At 34.4% G+C, this 26,524-nt stretch overlaps 1 protein-coding gene across 3 annotated transcripts in view; it reads left to right on the top strand.

Moving 5' to 3' along the window:
• PCDH17 (protocadherin 17) overlaps positions 1-26,524 on the top strand; it is an 85,502-nt gene that overhangs the window by 45,236 nt on the left and 13,742 nt on the right. The window lies entirely within an intron of this gene.

Genomic DNA, 26,524 nt, shown 5'->3' with positions numbered 1-26,524 from the left:
CAAAATGGTCCACATAGTCACATAGCATGTTGCTGGATGTAAGTGTCTATTGGTTTAGTGCTATTGTTGCTGGTGGTGGTGGTGGACTGGAGATCTTCCTAAACCTTAAGAAGCTGCTGCTCTAAGTCAAAGGTGAGTTCATATGGTGACAGAGAGTTCACCCTTTAGAACACCCCCTGAATTCTGCTTTAGAATCAAAGAAAGGGCTCCGAATTTGGTCCAAAGCGAATGGTCAGGGTAACAAATTTTGAAAACAAACTCTGCAAAAACAAAATGTATGTTTTGTCCAAATTGATTTTGCTTGCTACAAGTCTAATACTGGAGTCATGTGGGATGGAGATACATGCCTGGTACCAGCAGAGGTTGTCTACGTGCATCACGCAGATGTTCACCGGCTGCCCCCACTAGACACCAAGGGGGTCTGAAGCACAGGGGACAAGTCTGGGGAAGCATTGGTCAGTCTGGGTGGCAGAGTGGCATATCAGGGAGCAGATATGCCACTCTGCCACCTTCTACACTAGAGAGGCTACTCACTTGGCTGTTAGGCGAATCAGCCTGCTGTAGTAATGTCTGAACTGATCTCCCCAGCAGCCTCACACAAATTGTGGCATATCATGGGACAGAGTGGCATATAGGGGGTTAAAAGGCATTTCTGGAGGCAGAGGGGCATATAGGGGGATAAAATGCATTTCTAGAGGCAGAGTGGCATGAAGGGGGTTAAAAGGCATATCATGGGGCACCCCATATAAGCCCCCATATAACACCCCCTCCTCCCCGACTTACCACTGCTTCTGGTGTCTGGTGAGGGTAGCGGGTGGAGGCCGGCATTCATGAAGTTAAAAGGGCCGGTGTCCACGCACCGCACCGCACCGCCCAATGGTCGTGCCTCAGCTCTTCGTCCCACCCCTTTTAAGACGTGGGACAAAGTGCTGAGGCACTGCCATTAACTTAACTTCGTTAGGCGCCGGCGGTGGGAGGAGGCGGCCTGGGTGCCGCTTTCAATACCGCTCGCAGCCGCTCAGCAGCTGTTTTGAAGGTTTGTCTCCCGTGACCGGCCCACGGAGCGACCAGCCCACTGGGAAATTTCCCGGTATCTTGGTGGGCCAGTCCGGCCCTGCATAAAAGGATTTAACAGGAGGGAAGTTTCTTTCAAAGGAGGAGAAATGTTAGAACAATAGGTTATAGTCAGCATTTTAGACATATAGTAAGGAAGTTTTACTTTGCTGAGAGGCTTGTAAATAAATGGAACAGCCTTGCATTAGAAGTGGTAAAGACTAATACAATAACGGAATTTTAACATGCATGTGATAAAACTAGATGATCAAGGGCCAAGTCTTACATGTTTCTATATAAATTATCTTACTGTGTGTCTTACAGTGCAGGCTGTCTGGTAAATAATATACTTAATCCTGTTAAATTTATCACACACACAATTATGGTATGTTTACATTTGAAGCAGTGAGAATGTAAGCTTCTATTACAGGACAGGGATAATTTGGGAAGTTGACAAATATATTTAAACACAAAAATTGCAAAACAGGTGGCTGTATTTTACACATTTTAACAGGCATATTGTAAGAATGTGTGCATGTATTATATGCTGTTGAGCATTAGTGGTTCTTTCCATATTCTGATATCCTTGTATCTTTCTTGTTCATAGAAAACGTAGACACATTCAAGAAAGCCTGGAATGTTCCCAATTTTACAGTTCAGTACACTATAAAAAAAGAACCATAAGGCAATGTTTATGAGCATCTATACATAGCAAAATGGTTCAGGCAAGCTTCCTGGTAATAAGACAACTTGTGCACCGCTCAAGGGATATCTTGTTTCCATGGCAACCATAAATTTAAGAGTGTTGTATGTATGGTTGTTTATACACAACTGTTTACAGAATATAGAATATCCAATGAGCAGTGAAGTCATGAGGAGCACTCATTAACCAAAACAACATGAAAGTGGAGAAGTACAGTAGAAGGGAGAACCTTAGACCAGAATTTTACAACTACCCTGATGACTGAAACCTCTTGTCCAGATAAATGTTAAGGGGCAGAGGCCAGGCTGAAAATTAATTAGGACCCCTGAGTACAAAATAGTTTCTGTATCTATTCTTTCCACACTATACCAACATATTTTCACTTGCTCTTTATAATTTGTCAGACTCCATTTGTAGCTTTTTTTTTTTTTTTTTTTTTTTACATTTTTTTAAATTTCCACAGTCTTTTACATTATCAACTAGTATTCATTACTGTGATCTTATAAAATGAATTCTAACCAGAGCTTTATTTCTTGTGAAATTACCATACTTAAATGTTCTGGATGGTTTTAATATGATAATATCTTACAGTTTAGTATTAAATGTATGTTTATGTACATCTATGAAATGTACCAGTGCTTAGGTCAAGTTTATTGTGTTTTTTACTTAGTAAGTGGGAATTTCAAGACAATGTGACCTATTTTTTCTTTTTCAAATTATTTAAAGATAACTAAATAATTCCAGAGAAAGAACCTTACATTGCAAACCAATGCTTTAAGTCATTAACGGTACAAACTAAATAATAAAAACACAAATGCTGTAGTTGATGTTTAAAGTCACCTGTAGTTATTTAAGATACGTCAGTAATCAAATGGTTAAAGTCATAATTTCAGACCATTAATGTAAAAAAAATGAAGGCATATTAGTAAAGCAGCAATAGAAGAAAGATAATCTGGAGTTATATCATGAAGTATATTTTTATGAACTATTTAATCCATTTTGCAGAGCCTGTTTGTTATAAATCAAGATGGAGGAAGTGCGTGCCGTCTGATTATGGTCAATCTATTCTAAGTATCTATTTTTTTCAAAAGAACACAATATATGCTGTTGTGCATCCTGCAAAATGCAGAATTATTTCTTCACTTTAAATATTTTTATTGAACAATGCAAGTTAATAAAGAGGCTGTTGCTCTTGTAAAATCCTGTGAAGACAGACAGAGATAAATTCTATCAGTACTAATAATTTTCTAGGACACTAAATGATCATGGCATAGGCTAATCTAATAAGTCCTCCATTATCCTTTAATACTCTAAATCTGTGCCTAAAGCTATGTGAGCCATTATCAAATCGCAGTTCCGTTTACAGCAAGCTGAATAATACAGAATTTACACATAACACAGTTGAATCCTAATTATCAAAACAAATTGTTTCCCACCTAATTAAACTGGTAAAGGTTATTCTATGTTTGTTTACAGGAACTGAAGTTTGTAAAGTTAGTCAGTGTTGTTGTCAGGAACTGACATGTATAAACAGTCAAAAAATATTTTTATATGCCACATATACAGGATAAGAAGCTCTGCACAAAGGGCATTAAACACCACTGATTATCTTCTTGCTACATGGGATAATGTCAGGATTTCAGATTATTCTTCTATGTTTCTGCTCTTTGAAGTCTTGTGTTTAAGCCTAAAGATTTTTTTCTTTAAAAATACTCTAGCTCTGATATCTTACATCCTTACACACAGTCTGTATAAATATATGTAATAAATATTAAGATTTGTAATATTGTTGGCCTAACATTTTATTTGTAAGAGAAGCTTGAATCATAAGGTGCACTTAGTTTTTCACACATGGCTTCTCCATGTTGGCTTTATTTTTGTTGAATAAATCATGATACAGTATAATATCTTGTGAGGTTGTATTTACCTAATTTTTAGACTGGCTAAGGAACAGTTGATTGTTGTTATAACCTATATGTAAAGCCACAGAATTCAAAGAGGATGTGTTCTTTTTGGCACAACTGTAATTTCTATTACCAGCCTCATTTCTGTTGAAAGACTACCTTGCTCTATGAAAAGTTTATTGAAGCCATTCAAAAGTTCATTTCAATAGCACAAGGGACTCTCCAAAATGTTCACATTATTTCTATAGAAATGAACTTCCTCCTATTGTTTCTGTTGGTCCTGTGACATGTTGATTACTTATTTAAATTGCGTTTCTTATAAGGTAAATACGTTTCTCCTTTTTTTTACTGTATTCAGCTGAAGTGAATAACTGATTTCCTGTTTAAGGGGTACTGCATGTTACAGGATATGACTGCAAAAAATAAACATATGCTAGTATGACATTCTCAGGCTGATATGCAAATAATAACCATTTTTAAAATTTAACTTGACCCTTAGATTTTTTAAGTAAAATAACAGGGATTTATCCAAATAATAAATATTTAGTTCTATGATCTATTACTTCAACAACATGTGACATGAACTAATTAGAACATGTTGACAAGAGTTCCCTGCAGATCTTTAAAAGAAAATGTAATGTTCTAGCTACATATCACTATCTTGAATGTGATTGATATAAAAGAAATCGCCAAAAATGAGCTTACTTGTTAATAAACTTGAAATCAGAAAGCACCGATGTTGTATGTTATATTAGCGTCACTTTGATGGGTTTCTTCTGAAATAAAAGTATACTTATTCTCTTTGAAACAAATGCATCAAAGTTAACAGTGTCATTTCCCAGGTGACAGCTTCTTCCTTGAAAAAAAAATTCTTGCATTGTAAATAAGAATATGTAAAGAAACAAACATACTTGGCTACATGATGTGTGTGTTTATGTATGTATGTATGTATGTATGTATATATATATATATATATATATATATATATGTTGCGGTTGTCAATGCTTGATCTTATGCTTATCAATGCTTGATTTTATGATTTATAATTTAATAAAATTGTAACCTGAGAATTTGTTTAATGTAGTTTAATATTATTATTTATTATTATGGTTATATAAAACAAGTAACGGAGAATCATAAAAAAGTCAATTAAGGAATTAACACTTAACATTAGTTGTATTGAATTACATGAAAAAAATGGTCTAGTCATACATCGCTCTTCAAATCAACATAATATATAATTGGTCAAGTGTCAAGAGAGAATTAAATTAAGAGTGTGTGTAATCCCCAAAGAAGGGTCTGTTTAAGTTTCAGTTCATTCCCAAAAGGAAACATTGAACCTTGAGATGTTTATATGCTACATGGAAGAGGTTATTTAAAGCCTAATGCACAGGGGATAATTTACAGTATTACATGCAGAGCACATTAACTATTTGTTCAAAGAACCAGTGCATATGTGTCAGATATATTCAACTAACATGTCACAATACAGAATTTATTGCAGCCTGTGATGAAATAACATGCACTGGAATTGAAGATGCTGTCATCTTACACAGAGCTTGTTTCAGTATACTTGCAGGAATTTATAGCCTTGGCAGGATAAGTTCTAAGTCAACCAATTTTTTAGACATACATCAAGGCTAGAGAAGTAACACACTGATCTGTGTCAGATGTTAAAATCTTATTCTATTTTATTCCTTTGGTAGCCCTACATTTGTTATTTTCACCTACTGTATATGTTTTCTACTTTCTCTCTTAGAGTACTTGTTGTGATTGTAAGAAAATACATTTAAAGAAAATTTGTTTGCAATATTTTATTAATTGAATAATCATGTCATTTTTTTACATAGTGAAATATGTTATGTCCAGCCACACTACGTATACCCACAAATTGCTGGGATATTTTCCTATCTCACAGATGGCACGCAATGGGTCCAATCATATATTCGTACGACCCCGTCCCTGAAAACGAGGACTGACCCCCATGAATCGGATAAAAACAAAGCAAAAGGCTCAGAATTTTTGTCTGAAATTCATGGGCTCACTCGCTCTCTCACACTTTCATTCTCATTCACTTTCTCTCTCACAATCTCTAAAAGTTTACCTATCTTCTCTGCGGACCACTTTCACATCTTCTTCATCTTCTCTCTTCTCTTCTATCTTCAATCTGTTATCTTTGTCAGTATCTCCAGGGACATAACCTGCTGGAAATTTCCGACAAAATAGCAGCGCTTGCCTCTGCAAGTGAAGGCAAAATGACGGTACTTACAGATGTCCTCTCAAGTGTCACTATTTTGGTGGAAGTTCCCGCCAGGTTATAGAAGAAGGATAGATAGCAGATTAAAGACAGAAGGGAAGAGAGAAGATGAAGAAGATGCGGAAGTGGCCGGCAGAAGCAGAAAAATTATAGGAAAGCATTCAGAGAGCATGAGAGAGTACACATGAATGAGAATGTGAGAGAGTGAGTGTGAGTGAATGCGGGCACCACGCAACAAATGTCATTCCCCAATTAAAAAAATACATGCTGTTAATCACACACTCATCCCTGTCACAGTTGAGTTGACAGCAGTAGCATACCTAAGGGGGGGGGCAGTTTGTCCTTGGTACCACTCATCACGAGGGTGCCCGGTGGGCTGGAGGTCCAACCAAGCATCCTGCTTCCCCTGGGCAGGAAAAGACTGTTTACTCACACAGTTGGGCTGCATAGACATCTGCACGGCCCCAGTGATGCTTGGCTGGCCCCTGGACCAGTTAATTCTGCAGGGAATAGGTGAAGAAGGCTATTTAGGTGTTGCAGCGGTGGCATAGGCAGGCTGTTTAGGGGGCCAGGGGTGGCATAGTCAGGCTGTTAAGGGAGCAGAGGTGGCACAGCCAAGTGCTTCAAGGGCAGAGGTGGCACAGGCAGGCTGCTTCTGGGGCAGCGGTGGCACATGTAGGCTGTCTCGGGCAGTGGTGGCCCAAGCAGGCTGTTTTAGGGGCAGCGGTGGCACAGGCAGGCTGTTTTAGGAGCAGATGCCTACCACATAAATGTCTGGCTTAGTATATAGTGATGGGGTTATGCTGCACAACTGTCAATGTCTGTCTCAGTGTATAGTGATGGGAGTTACGCTGTACCACCATCAATGTCTTGCTCAGTATATAGTGATCGGCATTATGCTGTACCATATCTGTTCAGTAGAAGTTATTTATTTAAACTTATTTAATTTATTAATAGGTTAATAATTCATTTTTTTCAAAATTCTCATTTTTCCGAGTTGACATACAGTTTACAAATTTGTGAAATAAATATTCTTGCCAACATTATTTTTTTGTGGGAGGGTGCCACATAAAGGATCAACCCCAGATGCCAAATACTCTAGGTACACTCCTGGTAGCCTTATACTACAGAGAAACCTGAACAAAGGAAATGTAATAGTACTCATTGTCCAATGAAGAGTGCTTCTGTATGTCAAGATCACATTTATTGTAACCTGAATTATGCATTTTTTTATAAGCACCTGCATTAAAAAGGTCTAGTCTACTAAGAAGGGAATCAAAGAGGACATAGTGGGCATACAATACATTTTACAGGGAGGGTAACTAGTTTTTTTTCGTTACTATCCCTTAGAAATCTTAAAGGTACTTTTGAAATTAATGTTTATATTATGTAACATGTAGGTCAAATTGAAAATAGTGCAATTTCAGGTTTTTCCCCCAATATATTTTTGCCTTTGTCATTTACTGATTTATAGGCTATTTTGAGTAACTGACTTTTGCAACCTGCTTTTTTTTGTAATTTAAAAAGGATAATGGAACAAGCTGTTCCACATCAAAAGGGAATGACAAAATAATAGCTTATTTTCAGTTTATTCTGGTAATGATATTGTATGAATTGCAATAAAAGTGTGCCATAATTTTCTACAGGTACATAAGGCTTTCTTATATACGAGTCAAAACTATAGAAAAATGTTAGGAGCTTATACATGAAGGCAAAATAAATGAAATAAATATCTGTAGAGCAACAAATGTTTATCTGGTAATATTTTTTCCCCAGTATATGAGCATTATATTTCAACAACAGATGTTGGACGGGAAAAAACATGTAATTCAACAGAGGATTTGGTTTCTATTTTTTGCACTAACCTTACCTGTCACATTTTGTTGACTCACAATGCATTGCACATGCACTAAGAACAACCACACAAACATAAAATGCTCATTGTTTTGTAATAATCATTATCTGTCTTGTGCTTAAAAATAATATTTAATAATTTTGTTAAATTATAAAAAGTTAAAGTATTGAAGATATGAAAAAGGAAGGTATAGAGATAACCAAAACGAATTCGTATTTGTATGACATCTAAAATTATTATTATTATTATTACAATGTGTAATGGCGTTACAATGAGGGGGAAATAGAAGTTTAACAATGACATTACAATTAAAAGTAAACAAATTAATAACAATAAAAACACAAACAAAAGCATTGCAAATGATATACAAATTAATACTGACATAAATGAGCAATTGAACAAAACACTTGACCTGTCATGAGTTTAATTTTCTGCCCTTTACATTTTTAAGACTTGTATAGTGTCTTTTTATTTGTCAATGGTTAATGCTAAGCTTCCCTTTGCATTATCTAAAGAATTAAAGTGTTGTATGTAAGTGATTTCGCCCTCTTAACTATACAAAACCTATGTATGCAAGGTGCCACTGTACTCATCGGATGTTGCTGAATGTAAAGTGGGCATTCATTAGCAGTGGCATCTATAATGTTAAAAAAATCATAAGAATTTGCACCTTCTTTCTCTTGGGTATGAACTACCTTTGGTCATGAAGAGGTTTAATAATGTTTACTCCAAAAATGTGTTCTCAGCACACTAATGAAGGCATACCAGAAGTGTTGGGTTTTCACTTTACACTTACATTGACATGTCTTAAAGTTAACGTAAGAAAAGCTGTCATCTTTGATCTTAATGTACCACGTTTTAAGATGCTGTTGATAGCATAGAAATACACATTGCCACAATTGAACACTGATAGTTCTACTTAACATCAATGTGACATAATCATAAGATTTGGGGGGGTTTATTTTTCACATTCCTGTTCGATGATCCTCTATGATTCATTGACACATAACATACATAAATAATGATGGTTTGAAGTCAAAGGGTGGACACATTGATTTGATTTAGATTTTTCTTCTGTTCACTCACTTTACATTTGTTAAATATAAAAAATACACCATTAACAGGTCTATTAACGAAAACATTCTTGCTTTACAGCATTTTCACATCTGCCTAAAACTTTTGCAAAGTACTTTGTATGTATGTGTAGTACATACAAAGTATGTGTATGTAAAGAAATAATAAGACGTGTAATATAATGTGTGCGTGCGCGTGTGCGTGCACACAACTGCTTCTGAAAAAAGGATCATTAAGAAGGAATAAAATATTGCAAGGATACTTTTTAATTGCTTTTTGATCTGTCAGCATTGCAAGGGTTTTCTTTTAAATTGCAAACCTCGTTGAATTACTAGGGTTTGAATGTGTCAATTGATTTCTGTGTAGCCTATTTTAGCACTTGCAGTCTTATATTAAAAAGTGCTAACCTGAGGTTAGTCAAGTCATTGAATACCTAACTATGTATTTTTGACCTTGATGAAATCTTTTTAAGATTTTAGATGGGTCATTGAATCAGGCCCATTATGTGGTTCTGCAGGCCTGCTGTATACTGGTTTTTATATGGTTAATGCATTTATGAAATTCTGTTACATTATTTTGCATTTTCAGTCTATCTGTGTAGACCTTCACATCTGCCTTTCCTTTTTTCCCTTGAAATGTGCAATGGACTAGAAACATTATTTCTGTGTTTTCCTGTTTGACATGTGGAGATTGATTTAATGCCATGCTTGATGTTGCTTCATGGAGAGAAGAGCAGCTTCTGAGCTATTTTATACATGAAAAAAGACATGAAAGATGAAATCTTATGCAAAGAAGCACAAATGATCATTGCATGATCAAACATAAATGATTACCTCCAGTTTCCGCTTTCCTTTTTTTATGTCTTTGTGAAAAGATTTAAAGATCGATGCCTTAAGATGAATAAATGTATGCAACTACATGTGCCAATTGCAGGTTTCATTGTTAGACAACTGCAGGAGCTTTGAATATTCGTACATTGGCTATAAAAAGGTTTTTTGTTTTCATTCCTATGCTTAATCAGTATTGTTGACATTCAATGCAAGATGTACTAAAAAGAAAGCAACCCTATATATATATAACCCTTATAGATATCTATATATATCTATCTGTATATATATATATATATATATATATATATATATATATATATATATATATATATATATATATAATGTGTGTGTGTTTTGAAACTATAAAGTCTAGAACTGTGGGCAAAGTTCAACTGTCTAGCTTTTGGTGTAACCTGAAATTATCATGAGGTCAACTAAAAGTGTCGGCTGGGTCACCAGTACTATATAGCCAGTGATGTTCCCAGTACTTATTGTTCTAAGTTGCAGCATACCTCTAACTATTTCTCCCGTCAGAGTACCCACTCTACAAATGTGGGTACTCTATGGCCCTGCTACACTTGTTACCGTTGTATGCTACAAGTGTTAATACTATATGCTGTGAAGACGACAAAAAGATATTGTGACATTGTTCGTTTAATTGATGAAACGTTCAATTTTAGAGTCTTAACTATAGATTCTGGAACACTTTTCAAATGAAGAAGATCACAGGAGTTGTGTCCTTTATACTAAGAAGCTAATGGAGAGTTACGATTTTCTTCATCTTGCAACTCTCTTTTATGCTTTTCTGTAATTAAAATGTTAAATATTTGTATGGACAAAAGAATATGCTGCATGAACATTTACATAAAAAAGATTACACTCACATATTTGTGCCAGAAACTTCCATTACAAAAGTACAGCAAGAATACACTTTTTTTTCTACTGAGGCTAACATGAATAGAATGTTAAGCAGAAACCACTGTTTCCAATAACTTGCGAGCGGCGCTTACTAGCTCACCACAAAACAATACTTGCACCCCATACTTTGAGAAAGAAAATGAAGGGAGTGGCATTTTATTATGCTTTTCTATATTAGAAATCCCACAGATATTCTAGCCTGGAGTCTACACATTGGTTCTGCTTATGGTAATAATGTGGTATCTTTCAGAATACCTTTGAGGGCCATCGTTCACCAGGCAGTGTTTGAAACTTGATCATAAGAAATAATCTATTGATCTTTTACTGTACTGAAAATGAATTTCCATATGATGTCCATTTATTTTGGATGTAGTATAATAGTTAATTGTATCTATTCAGTGAATATTTATCTATGTATCTACTGTGTGTGTATTTGCAAGCAATTCACTTACTCAGTATATAGATTTTTTCATGACAGGTCCTCTTTAAGATGAATGTAACAGTACACACAACAAATACAGATTAAGTCTAGAGGTGGGAGTAGCATAATTCCGTTCATATGAATCTTCTTCTACAATGTTTCATATTGTATTTGACATATGTTCCTTCCCTTTTAATAACTAGGATTTACAAATTGACTAGTGCAGGCTACCAATAGTCTTCTTCTTGATAAGTCATCAAATGGATTTCTAGACAACCTGTCTCAATATGTAATGCTATTAGTATTCGTATTCGTATTAGTATTCTGATTTGTATATAACTATAAAAATGAATTGCAGATACGGTTTAAATGCACAACAATTTATATTATTAGTATTTTGTGCACTGTTTTTTTTAAAAAAAATGAATGCCTTTTTTGTTTACATAATTGAATTTCAACATTGCTTTGTGAGTCAACAAGAGTTTACACTTTATTGGCATGCTATTTTCGGTTGTCCACTGGGAGTTCTATGCAGCGCTTACTATCATGTAGGCCCTGACATTTCATAATAATGTTTAGCTTTTAGTCTGTGGCAAGAGAGGGGTCTTTTTCTCACCCTTTTGCTTTTAAACATGTGAAACCAAAACCAGGTGCCAAAGAAATTAAGAAATGTTTACATCAAATATAAAAATGTAAACTAAGTGTAAAATAATAAAAGAAAGGAGCATGTGGTAAAAATGTTGGAAGGTATTTAAGTAGTGGCATGATGAATCCTTTTTAATTTCCCGACAAAAACCTCTGCCGACGCCTGTGCTTTTGCTTTGTACTGGTTTTCTTTCTTTATTTTAAAACAAACAGTATAAAAAAGTAGTGCCTTGATTTAAGCATCAACACACTTTCACATAAGCGGTTCGGAGAGAAACTTAGGTGTTAATATAGTATAATTTCTCTGACATAGTCTGAGAACTATGAGCATTTTTGTTTCTATAAAAAACTATTTTAAAATGCGCTCAAGTGGAAGTGAAAGAAGAAGAATTATTTCATAAGGTAATACTATTTTTCATAATTATAAGAAGCTTTAATCTGGCAGGGAGAGCTTTCCTGTGATTACCAATCATCATGACATACGGCTTCAATTTGCACTTCATGCAGTGAGTAGGTGTGATCCACTGGTTGCAGTAAGCAGGCAGAATTTATATTATGGTTTACCGGCCTTGATTAATATTTCAGGGCCAGTAAGCTAGAATTTATTCAAGGTGGTTCAAACTGAGTAATAACATTTTATTAAAGTTACATTTGAAAAAATAGCTGCCCTTTAATATCTACGGCTAAAGATATTTAAATTCCGCAAAATCACTTAAGCAAATCAACCAGTATCGTGGCACAAATGTGTGTGTGTGTATATATATATATATATATATATATATATATATATTTCAGTAATAACATATTTGTACTATGTTTGGACTGCAACTCCTATCACTGACAGCTAGCCATCCATGTCCGATTAGAGGTTAATATATATTAATATATTTTTTTCTGTACATACTTGGTTAGCATTGCTGTTTTCCTTTGACCAGAGGAGGATAGCAATGTATTATTCTGCACAAATGTTGATGTTTAGAAGCACAACATTTGCATGTAATAATATGTGCCAAGTCAAAAATTGCATTGCATTTTCTCAATTGCTATGAGTAGAAATACCCACTCAAATAAATAATAAGACAAAAGTCTCCATTCAAAGAAGTGAAAGCTCTGTTCTGTGCACAAAAACAACAATTTATGGCTGCTAAGTAAAATGCAGTGTTAAGAGTCCACATCATTGACATAAGAAAATGTGGTTTCTGTCACAATACTAATGAGAGGTTTGCTGCAGTTTAGCAGTCCATAGCTCTCTAGATTAATGTCTACTCACACAACAACATCCTGTACCAAATGCCATGGCTAGACAGAACCTTGGAGCCAAGGAGCCAAAAAAGGCTGTAAATTGCAAATTCTTTGTTGAGCTATTGACTTTTGTGGTTTCTATTAAAAGCACACTCGTTCCTAAAATACCTCCCTTACTTATATATTCTATATAATTTTACCCATGCTAAGTATTAGTAACCCAGCCAAATATCTTCTATAGCCAAACGAATTCTGTTTTTGTGAAAATGACTAATTTTACTTAACTGATTGCCTTTGTGACCTTTTGGTTACAGTCTATCCTACTGAGCAAGAAATCTGCAAGAATAAGGATGTATTTTATTTACAATGTAATTAATGCATACATTTTAGCTGCTTAAATGCACTTTTTAGGACCTTTAGAGACATTTATACAAACCTTACACCCCAAGCTTTTCAAAAAGAGTAACAACAATGGAGGAAGGAAGAGTAACCTTTGTGTGTTAGGATAAAGTATCCTTTGGAATGCCTCCCTTGGTATATGGAAATTTCCCTTTGCCTCCAGTTCTTTAAAAAAAAAAAAAAAAAACACTTAAGACACAATTATATCATCAGGACTCTCTTCTCACATGTTAACTCCTTGGCTACCTCTGCTTCATTTTTCCTAGCCTCACACCTACTGTGGACATCCCCCAACATTTCCTCTTACTCCTCAGTCACCCAGTTACTACAGTCAGTAACTACAGTTGTATGAAAAAGAAAGTCCACCCTCTTTGAATTCTAAAGAATCATATTTTCCTTGGTAGGTCTAAAAATTTGGTAAATACAACCTCAAATCAACAACAACACATGACATATTACACAGTGTCATGATTTATTCAACAAAAATAAAGCCAAAATGGAGAAGCCATGTGTAAAAACCAACCCTGTCCGGTCCAGAATTATTCACAAAGTACAGGTCAGACTGGCCCTTTGTGAACAATTTTGGACTGGCCCTGTGTGCCATTGTGGTACCCACCTAATGAGTACTCCCCTCCCCTTAAGTATGCCATTGTAAAGCATGGAAAATTTCTATCTATCTATCTATCTATCTATCTATCTATCTATCTATGATGTTTCTCCTCTTTCTCTAGAGCTAATGTAATCAGAGTTTTCAGAAGTGTAACCAGCAGTACTAATCAGTAAGTGCAGAAGGCTTGTTATAATTCCTGAATAGTTTTTACCATTATCACAACAGCTAATTACAGGCTGCTTGTTTGATAATAGCTTGTATATAGCACTCTCAGCTTGCATGTGTAATGTTACATGTGCTAAGTGTATAAAAATAAAATACCCTTTGGAGGCTAAAATATGCAGTGACCTTTACCTATAAAATGTGCAGCCAAGCAGTTGTACTGATACCAATAAGTAGACATTTTCATATGTTCCATAAGTTTTTTTTTCTTTGCATAATTGGATTTTAAAGCTAAAGCCATTGCAATATGTATAAATATTTTAACCTTTCAACATTTTGTGTGCTTTATCATTTTTATATTATAAGACTATCATTTCCTAATTTGCTACAAATAGCTTTTGCTAACAAATCATATGTTAAACAACAAAATCATTTTCTTTATTGGTCATGAGGCACATTCATTCATAAAAACTATTTGAATTACATATTTTCCTAATATAGTTAAATTATATTTTATAATTATATACACTTGTAATGTATATAACAAAATATACACACATATATATATATATATATATATATATATATATATATATATATATATATATATATGAACTACACATGGGCCATATTAGAGTTAAAAAGCTGTAAAATTAGAAAGCAAGGAAGATGGACAGGAGATGGCACTCAAGTTCCTGTGTTTTCATGAATAATTGAACTGTATATTGTAGATATTGCAGATACTTTGGCCTTAAAGTGCCATGGTCAATTGTTTATTGTTCTAGTTGTAGCCATATTTTACAAGTAAAGCCAGGCTTCCCTGTGTCCAGGTCAGCTTCTTCTTTCTCCAGACAGAGCAGTGCCATGTGGCTATGCCCAAATGTAACACATGTTCTGCCTACTCCTTGTTAACTTTCCCCTGCTCCCAGTCCAGTTAAACCCTTAATGACAAAGCCCGTACATGTACGGGCTCAAAATGCATTGTTTTCAATGGGTTTAGGGACCGCCCATTGTCCTTAAGGGGTTAACTCCTACAAAAGGCTACTAAGGGCTAGCTCTGCTCCAGCTAGCTCTACCCTTATATGTGGTTGGTCCTGCCCCTATATGAAGGCAGAAAAGGGAGCTCCCTGAGAGTTTCAAATGTGTGCTCCCCAAACATGGCTAGTATGGCTAGTCACACTTTTCACATACAACTAGCCCCATCCTTTCACAAAGCCACTCCCCCAGATGAGAGAGAGCTCAAAGTAGGCAACTTCCCAGGAATGCTGTTACTGATGTAAGCATTTACAAACGGTACCTTCATGGGCAAGTTAGGGAGATCTTCTGATCTTCCTCGTCTCTGGCCACATACTCAACATAAGTGTATAGATTCGGACACTTGAAATGGAGGATATGCTTATATAGCTAAACATGGAACAATTGAGGATGTATAGAGATACACTCGAACATTACCTTTTCAAAACCACTACTTAAGACATTTCACTTTTTATATTTTTGCAGATTTATTTCAAATCAAACTAAATCAAATTTATTTCAAAGTTAACCAATGCATGTTCCTTTTTCATGCAAATTGGATGATTTTGTACCAAGCTATAATAAATATTACAAGATGCATTTACAATTTAGCATCTGCTCAAGCTGATTCTTCAGAAGGTAACATTTGTGAGATTTTTTTAAATAATAAATAGTGATTTAAAATACTTTTGTTGATAACAACATTGATGATAGGAAGCATCATTTAGGAAAGCAGGCAAATTACAGAATAAGTATAATTTATCAGGCGCCAATTATGCTTGTTGTCTGGGTAGGAACAGCATGTAGAGGTGTTACACTCTGTTGACACTCTGTTTGAAGTAAAGTCAAAATCAATCTGTGCATCTTAGAAAACTATAAATGTAATATGGATTCCCACATATTTCTTTTTTACATTCAATAATGTGCTATTCGTGAATTGAAGGCTTGTCAAATTATTTAGCTGATGCATGCAGATTGTTTTACACAGTATTTAGATAATAATGTATGTAAACTGGATTGAGTCAATCCATGCTATATAATTTGTATGCAAATATCTCGTCACTGTCCAGGTTCTGCCTACTTCCCTCCTACTTTTCACCCCTTCAGAGTCAAACTGAGGGTAGCCCTGCCCCTATACACAGCTTGCCATACCCCTTATTACAGCTTCGACCCTTCCTGTTTGCTGCCAGCCTTGGGAATCTCCCAGGTATTTATACATTGCAAGTTTTTGACACTAGTCAAATTATTTTGACTGTTATTCACTTTGCAGGTCAGGACATTTTATGCTCTTTTTATTTTCTCCTATAATCCATCAGGTCAGTACATTTGCTGTGCTGATCTGTGATGTTCAGTTATTTGTATGTATGAACACCGACTCCACTGGATAAGCTCATAAAAAATATCTGTTTATTAAAACATCAATTCATCTAAAACTGCTTCCTGGCAAAAGTCAGAAATATACACCTAAAGAGGGAGAGAATAATCTAAAATCATGTGCAATATCAATTAAAGCAACAGGAATAACATAACAAAGTTTGACATAAGGAATAATGTAAAACCACACCATAAAGCAGCAACTATGCATACATACTGTAGATTATATCCTAAATAGATATTAGTAACCATTGTCCTAAATACATGTTATTTCAGGAAGAGTCGTGCCATGTCTCTGTAAACACATAAATAAACACATCATCATGCAAAAATACATTTAATTAAATAAGCAGTTTTATTAAACATTAAAATTATATCAATAATTTTCTGTAAATTGTATTTCTATTGTTAATTATAAATTATTATATTTAATAAAAAATAAATATAAATGACATCATTACAGTTACCTTACATGTAATGTTCTTTTATTTGATGCAATATTGTAATATACTTCATTAAACAAAACACAGCACATCAAACTCAAAATTGAGTTCTTTAGGTTTTATAGTTTGTAGTTGAAAATCCATTTAGCTAAATAGTTTAATTTATCTAAGAGGCTACTGCCTCTATCTGGAATGGAAGCTTTTTCTATGTCGTGAATGATGCATTGATTGCTATATCCTCCATGAGCCCTTTATTTGAGCTTCCTTGTTGTTTGTCTGAAATATTGGACTTTACACTTGGCACATGTAACATGGGTAATTTAACACGCATATCTTCAAAGGACACATATGAGACAGCAGATGCAGTGGTTGAATCTGGGTCACTGGTATCAAGATACCTGCTGGAGAAACTAACTTTTTTCCAGCGTGGTTTATAAAAATAAAAAATATTATTTATTATGCATCGGATCAGACCTACTAGCTTGTCCTGTATACACATGCCAATTATGGTCTCGATCTTTGAGGTACTTATATTGATCTCGTTTAAAATGTTGTGCTTCTTGTTATAGAAACTGACCTGGAAACCCAGAGTTCCTAATTATGGTCATAGTTTTTTGGGTTTTCTGCATTTATACGTTTAACAACGTATTTTGCGCCTTGAAATGAAGCATTCTCACAATTGATGATCAGAAAGACTTGGCTTATACACACTGCATTCAGAAATGTTATAAGTTATAAAATCTTTTGTATGTCAGTTGGAGTGTGGGGATAGATAACTATAATGGTATTTCATTATGATAGACAACCCTATAACTTTTCAGTTCCCTCTTTACTCCCTTAAGGTCCCACGCTATGTCAAAGCCAGGAATAAAATCTCTACCTAAATTTATGCAGTCCTTGTTTTCCGTTGTTTAAGTTAAAGCGGAATAGATACCATATGCTGATGTGCTCATTTTCATGAAGGCTAACATAAGATGAAATATGGTTTTCATTTTTATCAGATAAGTGAAGATGGGAAACATTAGTATATACAGTAAAGTTGTAACTGTTACAAATAATAATTGAATTAATACAATACAGAAGAAAATGTAAGCTTCCATACAGTCGTAACTTAACTGGTAAAATTGTTTTGTATTCTGTAAGTCCAAAGAAAACTGACACTGTATGAGTCTACTTTCTGGCTGCAAGAAGATGATATAATACTTTGTGCAGATAAACAACTCTTTCCTTTTATCAAGTAAATTATTTGTGGAGAGGAGAAAACTCAAGGGTAATAAATGGGGAACAACAAATTACTTCTAATGTTATCTTTACTTAAAGTATGTTTGTGCCGTTGTCTAAAAATATAGAACAATAATAATAAAAAAGATAAATAATGCCATTTCAAAGATACTGCAATGCAGATATTTTGGCTATTTATTTTTACTTTAATCCTACTTATCCTTTATTTTGTATGATATGTTTACTACCTTCTAGGTTCCCATCTGGCACAGTCCATTGTGTGTGGGTAAATATGTATGTATGTATGTATGTATGTATATATATTTACAGTATATTAGGGCCCTCTTCTTCTGCATATATATTGTCAATTTTAATATTATTGTTAATTTTCACTGTAAGAGCTCTATGGAATCTACTATACTATATATATATATATATATATATATATATATATATATACACACACACATAATATGTTAAAAGGCAACACTGAATTATTTACGTTATTCAAGGTAAGAAAACTGTTTCCAGTTCCCTATATGTTGTAATCTTATAGATTGATATACTTATATATTGTATAGATTATATACTGCAAATCATACCACATACCATGTAGATTATATGTAATCTGTTACAGTTTTTACCGATTTTAGTTACCTTTAAATGATAATGGTTAAAACAAATAATAATGATAATAACAATAATTTTTCACTTTGCCTCTGAACATAATTTTAAATTTGAATTTTATTTTTCGGGTTTTGTTTTTTTGCCAAATTTTCTCTTAGACAGTTTTCTGCCCAATTTCTCTTTAGGTTTTTTGTACTCACAGGGTATTCTGCTGGTTGCCAATCTTTTTCTCTCACTATGTGTTTAATATTAGTCCTCTATGCAGTGTGTCAGCTGGATACCAAAACATTCCCTGAAGGTGCACAGGTGCATTAAATAGCTGGAATCGCTGGAATAACATCTAAGCATCCAGCTGTTTCAGAATTCATTTGAATTCAGTGTAAATCCATTCACTTGCATACATCTATGTCAACTTTATGCACTTCATCATTTTAATGTTAATAGTAATTAAATATGAATCTATATATTTTTTAATGTAAGAGACTATATATAAACAAACGCACATCTAAACATACAGTTGCAAAACAAAGTATGCAAACCCTTTGGAATTACCAGCATTTATGTAAGACACATTATTGTATATGTTCTTCTTATTATTGTTTATGTCCATATTGAATACATCATTGAAACATTCACAGTATGTAAACCCCTAGGCTCATCACTTCAACAAAAGCTAATTGAAGTCAGGAGTTAGCAAACCTTGAGTCCAATCAATAAAACGGAATTGGATGTATGTTTTAAAGCTACTTTGGCATAAAACATTTTGAGTATACTATTCTCAAGAAGCATCTGATGTGAACCACTCCTCACAAAAATGAAAACTCAGAAAAAAGCTACAATCAAGTATTGTTGATTTGCGTATAGCTGGAAAGGGTTACAAAGTAATCTCAAAGAGATAATAAATTTACATGTATACAGTTAGGCAAATTGTTTATGAAATAGATACAATTGAGTAATGTGGCTACTCTCTCTAGAAGTGGACGCCCAGCCAAGATGACTCCAAGCATAATGCTCAGGGAGGCAAAAAAAGAACCATAGTGTAACATTAAAGGCTTGAAGGAGTATTTGGAACTGGTTAACATGAGTCTACCAGGACACCACGGAGGAAGCCGCTGGTTTACAAAAAAAAAAAAGATAACATATTAGAATCTACATACCTTGCTATTTTCAACTCTTCCAATTAGTGCATAACCACAAAGTCCACCTAATGAGAAACTACAAGTACCTATAGGGAAGGCAAGTGTAAGATACAGTATTTCAGATATTTGTTAGACTGTTCATATTAAATTATTTTGGATAATCTCAGAAGTATATCTGGTATACCATAATCACTAAAATTGTAATGCGTATCCTGTCAATATTCTAGGGAATAATAAGCACTGAAAACAAGGCAATACTAATTACAATATTTATTGATGAATTCTTGTTCTGTTTCCAAATGTGCAACCTCTCATTAACCTTTGTTGAACCTAAACTGCCACTTACTGGCACATTCCCTCATAAAGTCTAAATCAATTTTTCAGAGAACAAACATCCTTTCTCATTTTATTACCTTACACATTTTTATCCCATCAGCAAAAGTTGAAGACAATGCTTTCAATGCACTTTTCAGTGTCATTGATAAAATAAATTAAGTTATGTTGTTTGAGAACTGAATCATATGGTTTAATCATTCCAACCTTTATTCCATTTTCAAATGTTTTTATTTGTGAGATACATCCTTGATTTTTTTTTTTTTGTAAAATACAAAAAGGTCTGTAAACTAAATAGCAACAAAAGTAACATTTGGATGGATTTAGCCCCAATTCAGTAAACTCAATAAAAGCCCAGTAAAAAGTATGATATGCTTTTTTCATTTGGTCATGTTTTTTAACACAGTAAAATTTTAATGTAGAATTAGAGGTGGATACTGGACCCTAGGACGGTGCCAAATTAAGTTCCCATTGCTGCACTGTCAGACTATAATGCTACCTGTGGCTATATTTGTGTATGTTGAGGTACCTGGAGCAAACATACACAAAACTGAGCTAGGCCCCAAGGTCATTGAAAGGTGTATTAGTTGAGTTGGGCTCACGGGCAACCTAACAAAATATAATACCTCCAAGGACCAGAATTCCTGAATGTGAATAGCGTTTTGAGTCGACTAGGCTGTCACCATTTTCTTGTGACAATTTGTCAGTGATACTTTTGTTGACCATTACCTCATATGGTTATTTTGATGTTTTTGATAAGCAAAAACATGTACTTCAAATTCTTTCAAAAAATTCCTCTGGTCAGAACTGGTAATTTATAAAATAAAATGCATGTGAGGTGCTACTGAACTGCACACAACTAAACTGACAATCCCAGTACTCAAGAATGACAACATAAAAATAAATGTTTCTGCAATTTTAGTCCATTGCTTGTTAACTAACATTAATAAATGAAGGAGACATATTGTGTTAGCCTCCTCATTGTCTGAAATGTCATGCACTTGGTCTTAATAACTTCTTACAGGAAGGAACATTGAAAATAATACCATACCACTGTTATTATTAGAATGCACTAGTCCTTTTAATGAATAAACCATATATCACTGTAGGAAGCAGCTGATAAAAGACCTCTTACATTCACGTACCCAGGCAACACATCACTATGTGCATTTATTTATGTGCAAATACTATTCTAGAGTTATTTTAGTTTCTTCCCAGAAGGATACCAAAAATATGTGGAGGAAATATTCTGCTGTATTGTTAAAGGAAATATGTAGCTACTATGGTGAGTCATTCAGTTTATCCGGCATTGTTATAAATATACATTCATATAATTTATTATATCTCAAACTGAAGTCATGTTACATCAGGATGTTTATCCTGTCTTTGTAACAGACCGTTTTAATCCAATCAGAATTCCACCGTAATGGCTGCAAATTTGATATTAAATTCCATAAGTTTCTCTAACTTTAACCCCCTAAGTGCTAGAGAAGTACACCTATCTGCTGCTCACTGACATTTATTAGACCTGTGACAAAGCAGATGTCCATTTATTTTTTTTATCTATTTAAACAATTAAAAGTTAAAATAATAAAAATATGTCAGACTTGTAATGTTATTAACCTCTTAAGGACAATGGGCGGTCCCTAAACCCATTGAAAACAATGCATTTTGAGCCTGTACATGTACAGGCTTTGTTATTAAGAGGTTAATAGCTATACTTGTAGTTAATCTTATTCAGAGAGCTATTAGAAGTAGATGTAAGTAGGATGGCCTAATACATTAAAGTAGTCGATACTGAAGACAGACCTCAGGTAAGTGCACTCTAGTAAGTTCCCTTGTAATGCTGACAAACGTAAACCCAGATGGTAACCATGTGGTATTAGAATCCTATAAGAGTATATTCAGAAAATAAGATACAGTTCAAGGAAGTACGGACATAGTTGGACAAGCAGATCTCAAACAAAGATATGGAAAATGTCCCACTCAAATCTTTCTATACATGTAACCAGACATACCCAGACAGTTCAAAAAAAGTGTGGCTTGCAGGCAATGTTGATTTCCCAATTAAATATATCCCTTCATCCCTATTTAGTTACCCTATATCCCTAACTTGAAAGTAATGGTTTTAACCAATTAACTGATATAGAAGCTTTTTTAATAGTTCCATGGTGGACAATGTGTGTAAGTACCAATTAATTTGCTTCAAATGAGTTCTGTCACGTGTCACAAGCAGAAGCATGAATAGTATTGCCTTCAAGAGTGAAAGATAGGGAGTCATATGTTCACAATGATGCAGTCTGTAATTTAAAGAGTGATATGTATTTTAACACCTGTTTGTTATCCTATGGTGATGACATTTAAAAAAAATCACTTTTTTTCCTGGCTCTATATGGAACATTCAGAATTGACAGTCATGTATTTGATGATGAACACTGGGGTTTCAGGTACTATAATTAAGTAAAAATTTGAGATGAAAACCATGCCTCAACATTAATAACTCTGACTTTTCCTTCCAAATGCCAGTTAGGCTCTTACTTTTTACAACCCTTGTGTGTTTATGATCCTTTAATTTTATAATAATAATAATGTTCTGTAAATTTTAAAATGTTTCAAGAATGTATCTCTTGTGCTACTAATACAGCTAGACACTTTTTGAACCACTTTTACTTTCTTCTAGAATTTTAGTTTCTCAACTATTATATACCTGGACACAACTGTACATTTTTGAAAGGAACACCAGCTATAATACTGACATATGTTACTTGGATTTTTCATGCATGAAGGATATTCTTCACCCCATGTAAAGATCCAGTTTGACAGACCAGTCTCCAGGAGATTTATTCAAGGTTTTGCAAATATGAGAATTCCTTAGGCATGGATGATGATGTTAGCGAGGTGTTAGAGAGACTATGTGCACAAATCACATTCACAAAAAAATCCCAAGTACTTTGTGGTTGTCATCTACAAGTTTATAAATCTGAATACTTTCTTATTCTCAATCATATATTTCTGTTTTGTTATAAATCATGTATTATATTAAATATTATGTAGTAGATATCTCATATATGTTTGGGCAATCTGATGCTGTTAAAAAGTGATGAAGATAACATAACATTTCAAGTAGCAATGGGAAATATTTATGAACTTGATGCAGAGCTGATCTCTATCTCCCTAGGTGAACCATGTCTCAATTGAAGAATTCCCTGAGGGTATTTTCTAACATAGGAGAGAACATGATAGCAGCAGCTCAGTGTCCTACATAGCTGTCTAGCTCATATATATATGGCAGACCAGCTCTGACTTTATGGATTTTTAAGAGCTTGAATAATAATAAGCATATAATTTGGTGAAATCACATGGTTGATTATAGTAATGGAGAATTTAGATTGATAGCTAGATAGATGATAAAGAGATAGATACTGTTTCCAGTGTTATGCATCCAGTATAGAACAGTATAATATAGAAGAAACTGCAATCTTGTTCCCCGATATGGAAGAATAACCATATATCCCAAAGAAAACCCTGTATTTATCTGTCTACAGGGAGGGATATATTAATTTTCCATTTTCAATAGCTGTTTTCCTAAATCATTTTTATGCTCATGTCAGTATTATTTGTTAGATACACAAATTTTATTTTTCCTTCTAACAAAAACGGTAATGAAGATTTCTTATTCTTTATTTTGTTCATGTATATACCACTGAGATTCATCACCACACCAGAATAATTATGTGTGTTTTACACAGAGGCAGATATTTATTCAGAAGTAACTCTGGTAACATACCCAAGGCATTAGTTTTACAAATACACCTAGTTCCCTCGGCGTCAGAAAATGTAAAGCTTTTGGGAACAAATCTTTTTATGTTTCACATTTTCCCTCTGAAACAACAAATTAACTGTCTTGCATCTATCGTCCTGCAGAGCTGCATAGAAAAGCAAAACAATACTGAACAAAAAGGCTGGTCCACTGGATTTCTTTGTTTAAATTGGATACAGTGCTTTGAATCTGCAGTATGAAGATTCAAACATTACAGCTCAGATTCAATGTTACAAAAATAATTGAAAAATGGTACCTTAAATTGTAGCAGAATTATAGAATGACAGAAAGGAAAATGAGCACATCTTACAATGCTGAATGCTCTACATGGTGGGCTTTTGTACACTTGAATTTTATGAATATTTTATTTTAATTTCTATGTTTTGTTTTTCCTGTTTCAAATATTTGCTATGTATTAAGGACATTGGACAGATCTTAGTTGTCATATCTGTGAACGCTCTGTGTTTGATATGGAGTGGTTGGGTCACATCCACTCCCTGCCCACTTCCCTTTCTACTCCTAGCCCACTTAAGGCTTTATGGTGATGCATGAGTATCTATGCCCCTTGCAAAGTCACTTCCCCAGAATCCCAAAAACGCTAATTGGGTAGAATAACGAGGTTATGGCAGAGCCACCATAGTGGTCCCCTGTGTACACCCTGTGGCAGGGTGTATCTCAGAGGCACTAGAGAGATGTTCTGCTTTGCATGATGCCACTTTTTGTGTTAAATGCAGGTGCATGAGCAACGGCAGAATATTATTTCTATATAATTCATTTCTGTGCATGACATCTCTTATGATAATGTATTTACTATTCAAGATGGTTACAGTAACCAGGATTGCTTCATTATATTAATTTGTAAATAACCAAAATATCCCTTAATGCATTTCGCCTGCTATTTTCTGTATATAAGAGCATTCCTGTGAGTACAACATGTTTTGTGCCTTTTGTTATGTGTTATTTTATAACCATGAAAATTAAAGATGGCCCTGACAACAATTAGCTCTTCATCAGGTAGAGAGCACACTTTGAATAGCTACTTGTTCACTACCCTAAACAATGGACTTTCAGAGTCATTTAATGCTGGTGCTGACCACCAGTTGGACAGCCCCAGGACAGAGAATCATTTCAAACTCATTGCTGAAACAAACATTTGGTGTTTTTCTCAAAATGTAGGTTACAACACTGGCTCAGAAATGTAATGTGTCTTACGCAAAGTCTTCAAATGCAGAGGTTCATTTTGTTTTACTGCCAATCACTATGCTAATGCCAGCAATTTAAAGCATTGACAAGCTGAATTAAAAACAATAAATAGACAAGCCAATAGTGTGAATATTGCAGATGTCTCGGTTTAATAACTGCAAACAAGTGCAGAGAACTATTTATTTACTTTGGATTATTTATGTCAAATCAATTGCAATTAAGTAGGTAGCTGCAATCAGAAGCACCGCTTCAGTTTATTGTTCGCATCAGAAGTGTCACATAACCCCTAACGTTTACAACATGGCACAAATCCCATTATTTTTTTTCTATTTATTTGAAACCTACTGACAAATGCACTATTCACTATAGAACATTTTTCATTTAAGACAATTTTCTTGTTCAGAACAGAATAACAACCTCTTGTAATAATGTTTCATGGTCTGTGTGAGTCTGAAGAAAATGGTGACGTCGTTCTGATGTGGTTTTCACTATGATTACAATATGACTACAGAAGACTTTCTGATATTTTAAAATGTGGGAAGGTTCAGTCTGCTAAAGCACTATAGTTCTACCATTGGCCTGCCCTGACACCTAATTGAGCCATGAAGACTCTACCCATCTTCATGAACAAAGCCTATTTTGCTTCAGGATGGTAGAGAACGGGCAAACAATAAGCTGATTTTCTCAGCTTATTAAAGAGCAAGGCCCTTTTCACTTACGGTATTAGTTTTTCCTAGTCTGTCATTTCTAGCTTTGTCATACCTCTTGAAAATATGTATTGTAAGAAATGCTATGTAAATTGTCAGCAATATATAACTAAAAGATAATTTTAACTATATGTGCGTGCCCTAATTGCTGCTTCTTCCATTGAGATGAAACAGTTAAAATGTCTGCCCGAATACACATGACTTAATTTAAAATATCTCTCTCTCAGTACATTAGAGTCTATATGAAGAGCTATTACATGGTTAATAATTGAAGAGTCTCAATGTCAGCTCATTTAGGAAATTCCTAGTTAAAACTAGGCATGGCTTCAGTTCTAGAGTTTTTTTTTAAAGTAAATAATAATGGCAACATTGCACTGAAAAGCACCACTTTATTTTCACATAAAATGTATACTGGATGTATACTGTATACTAGCTTGTTCTACTGCATGCATACCAGTGCATGGATTGAGTTGACATTAGAACATTAGACTTCTATCTAATTTTCCTCCTTACCCTAGCTGCTTAAATTATGAAGTATCCTGCACATGTTCTATAGCAAAGGGAGATGAG

This window comes from Spea bombifrons, chromosome 2 (genome assembly GCF_027358695.1).
Source record: "Spea bombifrons isolate aSpeBom1 chromosome 2, aSpeBom1.2.pri, whole genome shotgun sequence".
NCBI lineage: Eukaryota > Metazoa > Chordata > Amphibia > Anura > Pelobatidae > Spea > Spea bombifrons.
This window is presented reverse-complemented; position numbering and strand designations above follow the sequence as displayed.